General features: G+C 31.7%; 1 protein-coding gene across 5 annotated transcripts in view; it reads left to right on the forward strand.

Moving 5' to 3' along the window:
• LOC126809672 (MICAL-like protein 2) overlaps positions 1–15,921 on the forward strand; it is a 51,500-nt gene that overhangs the window by 3,456 nt on the left and 32,123 nt on the right. Inside the window, exon 1 of one of the 5 annotated variants that reach the window (XM_050534345.2) lies at positions 10,159–10,373. The exons of 1 other annotated variant lie outside the window; for it this stretch is intronic. The gene's annotated coding sequence lies outside the window, so the exon portion shown is untranslated. Of the gene's footprint in view, positions 1–10,158; positions 10,374–15,921 lie in introns of those variants that run through there. 3 more of the 5 variants (XM_050534344.2, XM_050534341.2, XM_050534343.2) reach the window with 3 other exon arrangements.

Raw genomic sequence — 15,921 nt, forward strand, 5'->3', positions numbered from 1 at the left:
ACTTATAATACACAGTAGATAAGGAGTGGAATCGGTGGATTAATTGATCTTCATAATAATCAATTTGAAACATTGTATATCACAAGGTGTGATTTAAATGTGTATTTACTATGTTTTATTGGTGTTCCATATATACATAAACACTGTATAGTGTATATCACAAGTTTTAGTTTACATTATGTGTATTTATTGTGTTTTATTGGTCTACAATATACATCAACATTATATCACAAGTGTATTTACTGTGTTTTATTAGTTTTCCATATAAACATGTTGCACAATTGGTAAAAGAAAGCTCAAAGTCTCTGAATGTCATTTGAGGTATTAAGTACTCCCTTACAAACTACAAATTGTGAAAGTTGAATCTCTAATCGGAATACATCATTCCAAATAATGTTAAAATTGCGTTCAGTGATTACAAAGACATGATGAATTAAAAATTAGGCATCTTACGTGGACGATATAAACCAGATATGGTTAAAGCCAGTGCCTCCAGTAATCTTTGCTAAGATCTTTTCATAGACCTCTTTTTAGTGTGCCTTGTGCTATATAGTCCATTTGTTGTTGACAAGCCATTAAACCCCTATTTCAATTTTTTGTAATTGAATGGGTGGTCTAGTGGTTTAACACATGCACATGAAATCACAAGGGACACAAGGTCTGGTTATATTCTCCGCTTGTACATGACAAGCAAGGAGTAGGGTGGCCTGTCCAACCTCATGGGTTTTCTCCGGGTCCTCCAGTTTCCTCCCACATCTAAAGACCCCTAGGCATAAACGAATTATTGAAATATTATTAGTCCCAAAATGACGTAGTTTATGTCGAGTGGACGTTAAACCCCATTTCTCACTCTCTTTTAATCAAATTGAATCCAAACCGGGAGATTATCTTGATATTTTGATTATGATTTTGTAATAGAAATGTTAAAGTGATCAAATTTAGTACTTGTCAGCATGGATTAAGCTGTGGATATTTTGTTAATTTCGACAAAATGCAAATTATGCACTATAGACTTTGAGGCTAGATTCTGTATAGGTATTAAATATTTAAGACATTCCAAAATATAAAAGCTCTCCAGACAATATCCAGAAACATCAGGGCTTGTTATAAAGGTAGATATGTCTGATATACAATGTACGTGTAACTGGTGTTAGTTTGAATATTATATCATTTGGTTGTACATGTATATCTCCCAGTAGCAGGAAATGTCATAAATTCTATAGGTAAAGTAATTACAAATATGAGGGGCTCATCCTGTCGTCTATTTCCTCACCAGTTATAATTTAACCTTTTGCCAACAATAGTATAAATTGTAATTCTGGTCTTACTAATTTAAAAGCTGAAACTATGTGTATATCATGCATAGTCGAAGTGTTCTACCTTCTTCGTAATTTGGGGCCTCTTATCAAATTATTGTCTCAAAATATATGCTTTTATAACAAGCAGTAATTGTTTAAGTTCATTCTTTTACCCCCATCACACAAATACTAGTATACATGTACATATTACAATGATTATTTATTCTAATATTTGATAGGGTACTTGATAACACAAAGACCATTTTATATATGGGATACAATCACTGGTTTAATATACATGCCGCTTGACGTTTCAACAAGTCTTCTCTGTTTCCAGGAACAAATGATAGTAAACTAAAAGGTCATACAGTAAAGTCTGTCTTAAACCAAATTAAATTTAACAATGTGTAATCTTCATATCGTATAATTTTTCAGTTGTCAACCCTCTCTTGCCGTTTGCACCAAAAGACAAGTGTGTTTACAGACATTTCTTCATGGACTGTATGCAGTCTGTTTGTATATTATTAATTCTTCGTTTAATTTTTGGTACGTTATCATACCATGGTATTGGTAAGGACGGTGCCTTTTTTCACAGTGGTGGGTTTTACTGTCAAGATCCAAAAGTATTCTGTTGCTATTGCTAGTCATTGCTAAGGCATAAAAATAATCATTTTTTAACAGGTTTTAATCGAAAGGTCACATCAATTAGTGACTCATTGGACGTGTTCATCTTTGCGGTAAATTCCGCTTAATATTTGATTTCTACTCCCCTGATCCAGTCTATGAAAACAAGTATGATACATTTAGTAGAGTATGGACCAGGAACCAAGCATGACATCATATCCGCCACAGAGGAATTGTGACAACATACCAAAATTCGAAGTCTGTCAATCGATGCAAAGTTGTCGAAGGAGAAGGAACAAGTCACATAATATGCCAACTTTCATGTCTATTGTACTTTAACTGTACTTTCGAAGCGTATCGCCTCTCAGAAAAAAAACAAGAAGATAAGTAGCGCTTGGGAACAGTTCCTGGTCGAAAAACATAAAGGATCATGATAAGATAACTAGTATTTCCAAACTATTTCCATTTCTTTGTTGCTTTGATTTTTAATTTTGTTTAGTGCATAACCTTTATGATAGTGCCTCAATTGTTAGTTTTAGTGTTATTAATCATTTTGTTTTAAACAGAAATCTGATGCCTGCATGGTCCTTTGATAAATTGTGTACATGTATCAATTCATTTGGAGTAATTAATTTTCATTGTTACATGTCTACTTGATTGACAGGTTTTGTTTTTAAGGTAAATATCAGTTAAATTAAGTTTATTATTTGACATGAGTCTTGTTATGGTAAACAAAATATACATTTGCCTAATTTATGTAGGATATTACAGAAATATTATCATTACACCTAGACTGGAGTATGCTGATGCTTATAAATAGTTCACTAGTGGTCACATTGAATGCAGATTCTACTATTTGAATATTCTAAGTCATTATTTGAATGCTTTTCAAACATTGGATTCAATTGGAATGACAAATTTTTGGTGCCTTTTCTTGTGCATATTCAGAGTTTTTGAAAAGTAAATCTTTTCAATCAATAAATTTTCCTTTATCTGTTTGTTTATTTGGGGATATTTCATTGAATTAATATGTACATCTGTCCTAAATAACAAATCAAATGTCATTTGTTCTTATTGACACTAAATAATGAATATTAATGATTCTGTTTAAATAGGACTGAAAACATATTTCTTGAATTTGAATACCGGTACTTGTGTGATCTATAATGTTTGCGCTTGGTTACTTCACATGAAATTTATCCTCAATCATTTTATCACTATGTTGAAATTAGTTTTGTAGATAGCTTGAAAATGAACTTTTGAACTCGCTGAGTGTAAGTAAATGATAACTATAGAGGTAAACACAGGTAGATTATTATTGTATCACAGAGTAGTGTATTTCAACACTTGCATCAACCCAGGTGTGTAGCCAGTCTGCTGACTGCACAGGGACAGTGATTTTAATTACATTTTTACATGTTTAATTCATAAACATTAGTTCAAAGGGTCTCGTTATGTAAATATTATGCAATAGGTTAATTATGACAAACAGGTTAATTCCAAGTTATCACACCTCATCTTAATTAAATCGTCCAGTGTATAATTAACTCCATATCTTAATTAAATTGTTCAGGGTATAATCAACTTGACTGGGTTAACGGTAACCATTACCCTTCATATCACTTTGTACAAATAATCTGGGATATAGAATTTTAGAAAATAGATATTGATTCCCTGCAATTATAGGTGGTTCTAGACTTACATTAATTGTACAATATACTTGGATTGTACAGTGTACAGGTATCTGCTTGAAAAACTGTTTCTACATGTATATACCAGGTACTTGCCAAATTTACAGCTGAAAGAGATCGCCCCGAATATTGATTCACTAATAGTAATATAACTCATATTAACCCTTTTAAGCAAATCTAGCCAACATTTCCGAACAGTTCAATGTTTTGATTTGAAATAGTTAAATAGGCTATATCATCAGATATTGGCATTTAATTTGCATACATAAAGTAACTTTTATTCACTGTGACAAGGCGTTGGATGGTTGAATGGCTAGAGCGTGCGCGTTGTATCATAAGGTCTGTCATTGAGTCAACTGGTGTGGTTTCAATTCCCCGGTTGTACGTGACAAGGAGTAGGTTCAGCTGTCCAACCTTGTGCGTTTTCTCCAGTTTCCTCCCACAGCTAAAGACCTCAACATGCAAGCAAAATATTGAAATAAAATTGAACCATATGTTAGTCTCAAAATGACCTGGTTTGTGTCGAGTGGACGTTAAACCCCATTTCTCCCTCTCTCTATTTACTGTCGTGACCTGAGAAATCTGCGACTTCTCCTTTAAATGTTAAAAACAGTAGAGAAACCTGTACTAAGAAATTGATTATCTAACACCTTTAATGTAATGTTTGACAGTTATTGTCTTATAAAATATTGGTGTTAATTTTAGATTTAGATAAACCCCAGAAGTCCAGTGATTAACTTAATACTATTGTTCAGAGATTTTGACACATTTCAGCTAATCCCTATACATATTACCAGGGGTTGGGATGGCATAGTGGTCTAGATTGTCCCGTTTCGAGCTCTTGCTGGCCGTTCACCTGGCTTGCGGTCATGGTATCGATCCTGGATGTGAGCATATGTGGCTTGGAGATAGGGGCACCTTCTCAACCTTGTGAGTTTACTCCCGTTTCTTCCTAAAGGAAAGACTGCTGCGCTAAACATAATGAAATTAGACAACTTGTCTGCAATATCACCATGTATTTTCAAGATCTTATGTATTACATTCAGTGTTTTGTTGGTTATATGTTGCATCTGAAATATTTGCATATAAATAGTATCTAATTTTAGTGTGGCTTAATCAACATTAAAATGTATTCAGATTGATTATTTACCATTTAATTAAGAAAATACCGGTATAACAAAAATATCAACGATAGAAAATCTCTCGGCTTGCATTCAATCAGATTAACGAGAGCCCATTAAAAGATTTTACTGAACGCTTATAGGTGGCAGACTTGTTATCATATATGATCAGCAGAGAATGCTGATGTTGCAAAATTTTCAATTCATTATATGTTTGTAAAAACTGAACAGAACTGAACCAATTTTTGGACTGTTCATTTGTTAGTTCGTGGGGTTTTACATCCGCTTCTACCTTTCGGACTGATAGTGATACTCCTTTTAGAGATCCATTGTAAGGCACAAATTCAGCCTTTGTCAGGCACAATCCCTCTAGTGCTTGTCATTTGGTCTGTTACAGATTTGCCTATTTGCAGTGTTTTTAATGATAGTTATTTGTATACCCATGCCAGTAATAAATACATGTTCTTTAAATGTCATTTAGTAACTGGATAGAGTAACAACAAAACACATACTTATGGAAAACAGCTACTAGTGTATTTAAGGCGACGTTTCGTAGAGTATTCTCTCAACGTTATCAATTGATAACGTTGAGAGAATACTCTACGAAACGTCGCCTTAAATACACTAGTAGCTGTTTTCCATAAGTATGTGTTTTGTTGTTAATAAATACATGTTTCTTGCACAAAGTTGAAAATGTCAGATACTAGTTCATTTTTGTCAGGTAAAAAACTGAAATCAATTTTTTCAGGTCTGTATAAGCTTCTACCTTCAAAATGCCACTCTATGAAAATATTGGTAGCGATGTAATAATACTTATTGTAAAGCCTATAGATCAATAATCTATTTATGTTGACCCCAGGGCGTTATAACAGATTTGTTATACAATCTAAGTTCCTTCTTATTACCGGTAAACAGTATACACAACCTACTGGTCAGGAGCAATAGACAGACTAACAAAAGCTATACATATTTTGTTATGAAAGATACCTAAATTTGATACTAACAAGGATATTTACTAGTGGACGAGGTAGGTCAGATTAAACTATTTCTGTCAATTGTTGAGTGTGTTGAGACCTCCTTACTATTGCACCTTTTCATTCATTGTTTACAACCGATTGTTTATATGGCTTTTATTAAAGTGTGTTTACAAAAATAAACTTCATGTAGGGCCTACATAAACATCATGCTATTGCTGATCAAATTAATAACTGAGTTTTGAGATAGATGATTTGCTTTTTTGTAATTCTAATAAATATGTAATGTTGATATTTTGTTTTCGTTTTCTTAATCAAATATTATTAAATGAATTTAAATACATTTTAGGGTGTATTAAGACTTAAAAAATTTGATAGAATCCGAAAAATGCATGGTCCTGATATGCAACTTTAATATTAAGCTAATTATATTTTTTAATATTTCAATATGACTGATCTTGCCGATTGACGTAGGGTTTATAAGCCGATAAACTCTAGTTGCTCCATTTTATGAACTAAGTGTGCTCAACATCTATAATTTTGACACCTTCTTCATAATGCTTGCTTATAATTATTCATGAAATTAGAGCCCATATAGCCAACAGTACAGTTTGTAATCCATAAATAGAATGCAGTTATGTTTTTAATTTTGATAAATATATCACTGTTTTTATAAATACATGTATTGTAATTGAAATCGACCAACCTTTGAATTTGTTTATGTGTTATATACATGTATTGATCTTTATTAAGGTACCGTAACTCTATCAATATGATTCAAGTCAGTGAAAAATAATTGATTGTTTGGTACTGCTCTAGTTATGTTGTTTACTGTCTACTTTAAAATTCATACACATTATGATCCTGAACCAGATATATAAATGTATACATTACCAAGAAAAATGAACTACCCACATTTTGGTATATTATTTGGATTATTTGGTACTCCTGGTTATTGGGGTTGGGTGGTCGAGTGGTCTAACGCTTGTATTTTAGATTATAAGGTCTGTGTCAAGTAGTATGGTTTTGAGCCCATACTTGCATGTGACAATTTTACAGTTTACATGTATGTGCCTAACCTTGTTGGTTTTCTTTGGGTCATCAAGATTTCTCCCACTGCTAAAGATCTCTACTCATGCCACGAGCGACTTATTGAAATAAGATTATCCCTAAATGACAATTTGTTCCCAGAGAACGTTAATCTCAATTTCTCTGTCTATATGTCTCTGTTCTGTTAGTGTTATGTTGTTTTTCGTTCTACTTTCAAGGAAAGGAGAATAGCCGCATATTCTCACATAAGCCTGATTAGTTCACAATGGAATGAAACTAGTAACTTCATGAAGCAATGCTACCCACAATGTAGATTTCCAATTACATATACAGTACTATATGAATAAACTACCCACATTTTGGTATTTTGGTGTGATTGTTTAGTACTAGGCTAGTATATTGTTTTCTTTCTACTTTCAAATTCATACCTGATATACTTAACTAAGAAAAATGGTAAAGTGGTATTCTGAATGAAAACGTTCATGAATTAACATAATAATTGTGTTAACAATTTTATCTGAGATCAGTGATAATACAGGTGTTTATATATAGATGTTTATTATAAATACTGGTATATAAAAACCTATCTCCAGTCTCATCTTTCTATAACATTTTCAAAATACCAGGATTGACATGATATATTATGTTCATCTTTATTAATGTTCTAGTACATAATGGAAATGGATGTTTTTATAATCAATTAATGTGTTCCATTGACACATGAAGAATAGGTTCAAACTCGATTTATATCAGTAGTAACAGGCACTGCTTTCTATTCAAACTTTTGGTCAGTTTGTGATATAATATATCAGAGTGATTTTTTTAAAAAAAAGAATATGATTTCTAGCATTATCCCAATTATTTAAAATACACATAAACACATTACCGGTAAATTTAATTTTCATTTTCTCTCCCAGTCAGTTAAAACTGACAAAATGGCTGAAAAGAAATCCCCACCATGCAGAGAGAGGGTGTGTTTACGATATCTAGAACACCTTATGTCACTTTTCATTTGAGGAGTTCATATAGCAAAAATATTTATGTTGTTCCTAATGACATTTCACGTAAAGGAATAAAATTAGATTAACAGTTAATGAGAGGCATCATGAACACTTAATATGAGATATATGCTCTGGAGATAAGGAAAATCTGGACAAATGGATTGACAGAGCTCATTTAAATATCCCTCCCTTTACTTTGTTGGGCACAAGATAATGAATGATATTGTAACTATTTTAACTATAAAGGGTTAAAACAATAATCAAGGAAGAAGAAAACAAAATTGCTAATTGATGAGGTATGAAAAAATGATACTACTGGTCACAGATACATTAGATACACTTCACTGATTAGGTCACGGACATTATATTGGACCTAAATGTTGGCTGAAAAGTGTTATTTACATGTATATAGTATTTTAGAAGATCAAAACAAAAGATTAGAGCTCTAGACATTGATGTAAGGGGGTAAAAATCAAATATATTTATTTTGTGAAAAAAAATAATTTATGATATTCTGTACATTTAGTTTCAGCTAAAGTTACTGATCTTTATTTGCAATTTAGACTTTCATTTTCTTGCTCTATGTATTTTCAGAATCTGATGTGTCATTTATAATCAATGTTTATGTTGCATAATTATGAAATATAGATATATATAGCTTAATCCTTGATAAAAATTTACTCAAAATGATTATTTACCATTTACTTAAGAAAGCAAAATATTGGTACATAATCTCCAGCTTGGATTCAATCAGGTTAAAAAGAGGCCTATCAAATCTTATCTATATTTTCAATTCATCATATCTTCGTAAATACTGAAGGTTACATATCCATTTGTGGACCTATATATCCCTTTTAGCATAACTTTCACAATATTGTATTTTGCAAGGAATTGACAATAGCGACTATAATTCATTTCATCAACAAGTTTAATTAACATTCAACACATTTTTCTTCCTACGTTCCTTCATTAAATCGGTAGGATCAGAAAGGTACATGTAGACGGTAATTAAACCCCATTTCATTCATTTATACATGTGTTATGGTCATGGATGAAATTGTATGCATGTACATAATACATTTAAATGCTGAAACGCTCACTTGAATCCAATGTTTCTTATCACAAGTTTGATATATGATCAACATGTATTGAAATCAATTGAGCCAAGTTTAAAGAGTGTATTGTTATTTTTTGTAGATGTACATGTATATATAATGTAGACTGGATATTTAAATTAAACTATATTTGTATATCCTTTGAATTCAGTTTAACTACACACAGAGAAAGGTATACATTCATTAAAATGTCATCAAAATCATATAAGAATAGCTTGAATATTTTGAAATGTGTGACGTTAAATTATATTCAACAGTTTTATTATTGGTTAAATAAAGGAAAAGGAATTCATACCATTGATCTTATCAACAGATGTCTTATATGAACTTTAGCATTGATTGTTATATGAGTTGATATTTAATAGTGACCACCCTCTGAAGAACATTCAATATCACTTTTCTTTATTTAGGCCTTGCCTGGAAATAAGGCACCTATCACAGACATTGACAGGCACGAATTCAGACTTTGTCAAGCACAATCACAATGGTGCCTGTCATTTTGTCTGGCATAGATTTGTCTTGTTTTTGATCATATTTAATGATAATACAAGTTCGGCACCAAACTCAACATGTCAGGTACTAGATCATTGCTAGTACCTGACATATTGTCATGTACATGTAAAATCAGTATTTTCCACGACTGTTGGGAAGTTTACATAGCAAACGATTATATGTTGTATTTTTGTTTTCAATCACGTTTAAGCATCAAGTCATGTTAGTAAAATGGTTAATGATCTGACACCTTACATTCTGACTCGGTTTCCTTTGAACGTGTTCAGAAGCTGATATACATATCATACGTATGTCACAGGTTCGTATTTGTAGGAGGGCTATATTATTTCTCATAGCCTTGCCATCTCTTGTTCAGTATTAGATTCTACGACATGATAGGAGGAGGATGTTGGTCTTTTGTTCAAGATAATTGATTTCAGAAATGATGATTCAATAAGATGAGAGGTGATTATTTATTTTTTTGAAAATACATATATAGTACATATGTAGATATCTATTATATTTATTCAATTTTGAAACAAAAGGGAATAAGATTTAGATAAAGACGTATGTACTTCCATTGACCTGATAGGAAAATGTTCTAAATTGTAATGTATAGGAAATATAATTTAATTGTATTATTTGATTATATATTGTGTGGGAGTAGGTATACTAAACAATGAAAGCTATAATAAAACTATCCCTTCCTCCCTTTAAGAGACTCAATTCATGAATGTTGTTATAGTCTAAAGTTGAAAGATATGAGTCACATAATTTGTATTTATACCATGGTTTGCATCACATGTGCCCTATTTATACAGCTCCTTCACATTACCACAGGTGGTTCTTAATACAACGACAACGGTCTCCAATCTCTTCTAGTCAACATTGTGTATGGAGTAGGGTGTAAACTAACTATTCAGTATTCCCTAACATATATCTTCATTTAGTATCTCGGATGTCACATAAAAGAAGAAAAGGAATCTAATTAAGTTCATTTAATTAAGGTAAGTTATCAATCAGTGTATTTTGATGATGTTTTAATGATAGAGATAGATGTCTTCTGTTCAGTTGTACCATTTGACACTCTCTCTACCATGTTATCTTATAAAATATAGACTGATTAGTGATGATGAAATTGTTTGAAGATGTGAGCATTGAATTGAAATCAAATAAAAAAAATCTCTTCTTTCTAGCAGATGTACTTGAAACTAAATAAAACACTCACAGAAATTACATATTTCTAAAATACGGACTGTTTAGTGATGATGAAATGAACATTGAATTGAAATCAAGTAAATTGGTTCTCGCTTTATTTATATAGCTTGTTTAAGTCTTGAAGTTAAATAAACCACAAAACTTTATGTAATACAATTACTGAAATTGATAGGAGATTCTTGTGTGGTTATCGAACACTATTTAAATACTTGTGTCAGGTTGACATTAAACCCTATTTCTCTCACTTCTAATTTTTTCTCACAAATATTTAAATTATACAAAATAAATTTGTTATGTAGTCTTTCCTTGTAATGGTTGTAGATTTAAATCAGTGTTGACAGGTATTGCAAATTGGGAAATAATGCGTACAAATGTGTAACAGAAGTGATAGATGACATTTCATTAGACTCAAACCCATGGTTGTGATTTATATAAGATACTCTCTCAAGAGACAAATATAAGTCATGTATACAGTTTTAGGTAATCTGTATTTGGTTAGTTATGTCTTGTTTCATCTTAGGTAAGTAAGTACATTTTAAATGGTTACTTTTAGAGGTTTTTCTTTTTTTAGTTTTTTGTACCATTGTGTCTCGTCGTACAAACCTGACAGGGTAATAGTAGTAGCATGAATGTCTTTTAGAGATAAGTATTCAGTAATCCTTAGTTTACACAAAAGGGCTATTTTCATCGCTTTTTTTAAGTCTGGAAATTTATTAAAAGAATTTTTTTTTTTTGATCATTTGCTGTCTCTGTAACACTATTAGTGATAACTGAAGATCAGTTTAGTAAATATAGTATTTATTTACATCGGGAACAGAAACATAAATCAAACAGGAACATAAATATAGGAACATAAACCAAACAGGAACTTAAATACATCAGGAACATAAACCATAACGTTAACATGGTGCATGACTATATTACAACCATTCCATCCCGCTGCCACAGCAGCGGCTGAACTTGGGTGAGTCCATGTGCTCGTCTCAATTCGTCTCTGCTCTCCAAACCAAGTCTCCTAAGTCTTTTCAACTAAAGAAAACACAGGGTCTTATATACATGTACCTTCGTATAGCTGACTGCGAATTCTATTTAATAAACAGCATTGTCAGTGCATGCCGGATTGATTAAGTGTGTAATTAAATATATGTAGTGGACAGTATATCTTATATCATAGATCATTAATATATCGGGTCCAATAAGTTTATTGCATCGGAGTAAATGTTAATATGTTATATAAGAGAATATAGTCTAACTTTGATGAAAGTTATGGAGTACTTTGTCACATTGTGTCAATATAGAAATGCTATTAAAGCTGCTGCTGATCATCATTTGAGTGATTTTATAAACAACAGTATTGTGAAAGTTGAATCTCTAAAAGGGTTATCAGTCTTAAAATAGTTAAATTCTGTTCAGTATTTACAAAGATATGATGATGAACTGAAAATTCATCCTTTGCGACTATAAACTAGCCAACCATAAGTGTTGGGTAAAATATTTTGTTGGGAGTTTTTTTTTTAATCTGATTGAATCTTATCTAGGAGTTGATCTACCGTTAATTTTATTCAGTTTACTATCATATGTTATATGACTCCTACATTAATGATGTTACAATATAGTACCTTGCCTAAAACATACATGTATGCGGTAATAGACTTTAATTATTGGCAGTCTTAGTTAATGTCTGTGAAGATGCCCAAATAATATCTTGCAATCTGTGCTCATATCAGCCTGGATCTTATTTGGCTTATTATCATCGACTTCATGGGCAACTATGACAATATACTTTTTTGGGGTTTAAAACCGAATCCAGGTGTTAACAATAACAGAAAATCAATTCAGAAAAATAGATTTGATTTATTCAGCCATCTGTCATACCTGATGCCTTAATAAAATGCATGATCAAATGTAAAATGTTTTCAAAACTAAAACCTTTATGAATAATAGCCTTTGTTCCCATACAGGTCTGTTGCTCATTTAATTGTTACAGTGCATAATTTAGCTCGGGATTATGTTCTATTCTTTTCTTGAAGATTGTTTAATATTATAAACCCAAAATTTCAAGTACATTGGGACCATGGACCACAAAAAACTGAAAATCTATTAAAATACATGTTAATATCGGTTGCCATAGTAAGGCACCATTTTTAAAATCATTATATTTATTGTCATATTTTAATTCTTGTGAACTGGGTCCCTGATTCCCATGATCAGATAGTACATTGTACCAACATATCATTTAAACAAGAATTTACTTTATGTACAAGATTTAAAGATTAATAGAAATGTATTTTTATTGGTCAGGATGTACATTCTACCAGATAAAAACAATCAGACATTTAATTTAAATCTTCTTTGTCTCTTTATATTAGATGATCAAATATCAGTCAGTGTGTAACATCCAGTACATTCTTTATTTACCACCTGAAAATCAGGTTTCTGGTGTAATTTAAAACAATCAACAATTAGACATCTTTTTCTATCTTTGTCTGTATACAAACTATTCCATATTTGGTTAGAGATGCATCAGGATGTTTTTTCAAGATTTCAGAAGAGGCAGGACTCAAGTTATTAAACGGGGGTGTAATTGATTATGACAACAAAAAGTTCTGTGCAGATTGTCCCCGATATCTTTTTTGTGGAATCAGATGTTAAAGAACTACAGTAGTAGTAGTAGTAGTAGTAGTAGTAGTAGTAGTAGTAGTAGTAGTAGTAGTAGTAGTAGTAGTATTCTGCACAGTTAATACAGGTTAATAGAGATTAGGTATGCCTGGTGAAAAGCAAAAAAAGGAGGAATCATAGGCATCTTTAAACATACCACTGCACACCAGAATAAGACAAGCTTTATAAAAGTACATACATTGGACTGCCATGTCAGAATATTAAAGCCAGGTCCTCCCTCCTGCACCACCAACATGGGGAACCCACACTAAACAATCCAGAAGAAGTTTCATGGCCAAAACTGCGACAAGACCTCCAGATTATATTTCTTTGACTTCCTCGTACTTGGACTTCTCGCATTTGAGTAGAAGAAAAAATATTCCTATATTCTTGCTGAGGATTTTCAAAAGCCAGGTACCATGAAGTTAAGAGGATGAGGGTGCAAGAAAATGAGGATTGTTAAAGGTGGGGCAGCAAAAAGTTGCAGGAATGAAAGTCATGTCTCGTAGCAAGATTCTTTCTACTTCTCACCATCAAGTTTTCACGATTATAAAATGGTCGCAACAGGCTTCCCTATATTGTTGTGTAACTAGATAAGCACCATATATATTACAATCTATTTGATTTATACAATGTGCATCACATGACCGTGATATGCTTATATTATAGGCTGTATATTAAGGTCTGCAATTATGATCAAAGTTCAAAAATTGAATTGAGGATTGGTATTATCAAAATATTGTGAAATATTATTGTTATTAATTATCACCAGTACATTTTGTATAAGATAAATAAGCATATACCAGTCTGTCTACACCATTTTGGCATTGTTTAAGACAAACAACTTTGTTTTTCACACTTGGAACTGTTTAATTATTCAAGTTCTTTCTATCCAATAACTTATTAATTAACAAGTCCAGATCTGATAATAGGTCAGCTTATCAATTAGAATAGAGTTAATTAGGGTTAAACCAATGTTATCCACAGTCTACCAACACATTGTTTCAGATAAGGTAAGACATAAGGGAGTAAGAATTTGATAGGTACATGTATAGTTAATCCACTATTAATATGTACTGTAAGCGGTATGCTTCATTTGCATTTTTGCTAAAACATCATGTTTCTCACAATTTAATACATGCTAAATATGTACTCAGATTGATTATTTAACATTTTAATAAGAAATCAAAATACCAATGCTAGATAATCTTCCAGCTTGGATTTAAATTAGGCCTATCAGGTTTTTTCACTGTCAATAAGATGGCTGTGTCTTGTTCCACTCGAGCAGCATAGATTGATGAAATTTCATTTGATCATAGCATTGTAAATACTGATTGGATTTGAATTATTTTGGGACTGATATTCTTATCGGCAATACTATATACCGGAAAACACCATGTTATACTGAATACTGGAAAACACTGGAAAACCACTAAATACCAGAAAACACACTAAATACCGGAAAACAACCTAAATAGGTAACAAAGAGTCTGGTCCTCTGATTGTGGAGAGTTAGGTTTATTGTTAGAGATTAAACTTTTTCAATATTGTAGTTTGCAAGGGATTACTATTTAGACTAAATGATACATCAAGCCTTTAAATTATCACAAAAATGTTCTATGGAAGAAGATTATTGATTCTCTTGTCGTTTTCAAGCATAAAATTCAGTAAATTTCTTCCATAGAACTTTGTGATTAATCTACTATTAATATTATGGGTCCATTATCTACATTGTACCTGTTAACATTTGTAGTTGGTTTGTGTAATAGTTATTGATTTAAGTTATCGGTGCACAGGTTATCTATCTACCATTTCTAAACAACAACCACTTGTGATAGACATCAAGATGTAGCAATGGTTAGTTGTTTAACATTATTAGCTTTCTGTTGTCAGGTAAATTAATTATTTCTTTTACTTAAAAACTGAATTAACGAGTCATACATCTATATGTATAAAGTCAATTTGCTGCATACTCTTTACTAAATTAGAATTGTCAAATGTTGTTTTTAAATGCATGCCAATATATATGTGGTGTATATGATGGACCTTGGTTTGATATATTCTCAGATTGACTAGGCAACACTACTAGCCAGTCACACAGGTGTTTCACCAAACAGGCTTGTAAAATCCTGAAATTGTTCTTAGACCTGAAACATATTAACAAAGGAAACCAAATATAGTTAAACCAGTAAGCAAATGTTCTGCTTTTGTATATTTTATTGTAAACTGTTGTGATTTGTAGTGGCTCTTGAAAACAGCAAAATATTATTGTACAACTAAAAGTGGTTGTCCGATTTGATTTTCATCGCAGGTCCATATTTGGCCTTTTTGTTGTAAGTTAATCTGTGCTATTACTGCCTTGGGCTGAGTCCACAGTATTAATGTTAAGCTTGTTTGTAAACATCATTAATTAAAAGTGAAGCTAGTTTTAAGGTAAATAGCCTGTACTGTTAGTATTAAGTTCAGTGTGGTCAGTTTACATGTAGTAACCAGAAAATCCTCAATTGAACATGTTGTTGCATTCAACTGTCGTAAATGACAAGCTTGTGTTATTAGTGATATACGCGTTTTATAAGTTATTAAACTAAAATCAGGATTTACATGGTAATGGTAAGTCTAAAAGTTATTTTAGGATATTCTTATATTGTATCTAAACATACATATTTTCTCCTCTCTAAC

Source organism: Patella vulgata, chromosome 2, assembly GCF_932274485.2.
Source record: "Patella vulgata chromosome 2, xgPatVulg1.2, whole genome shotgun sequence".
Taxonomy (NCBI): domain Eukaryota; kingdom Metazoa; phylum Mollusca; class Gastropoda; family Patellidae; genus Patella; species Patella vulgata.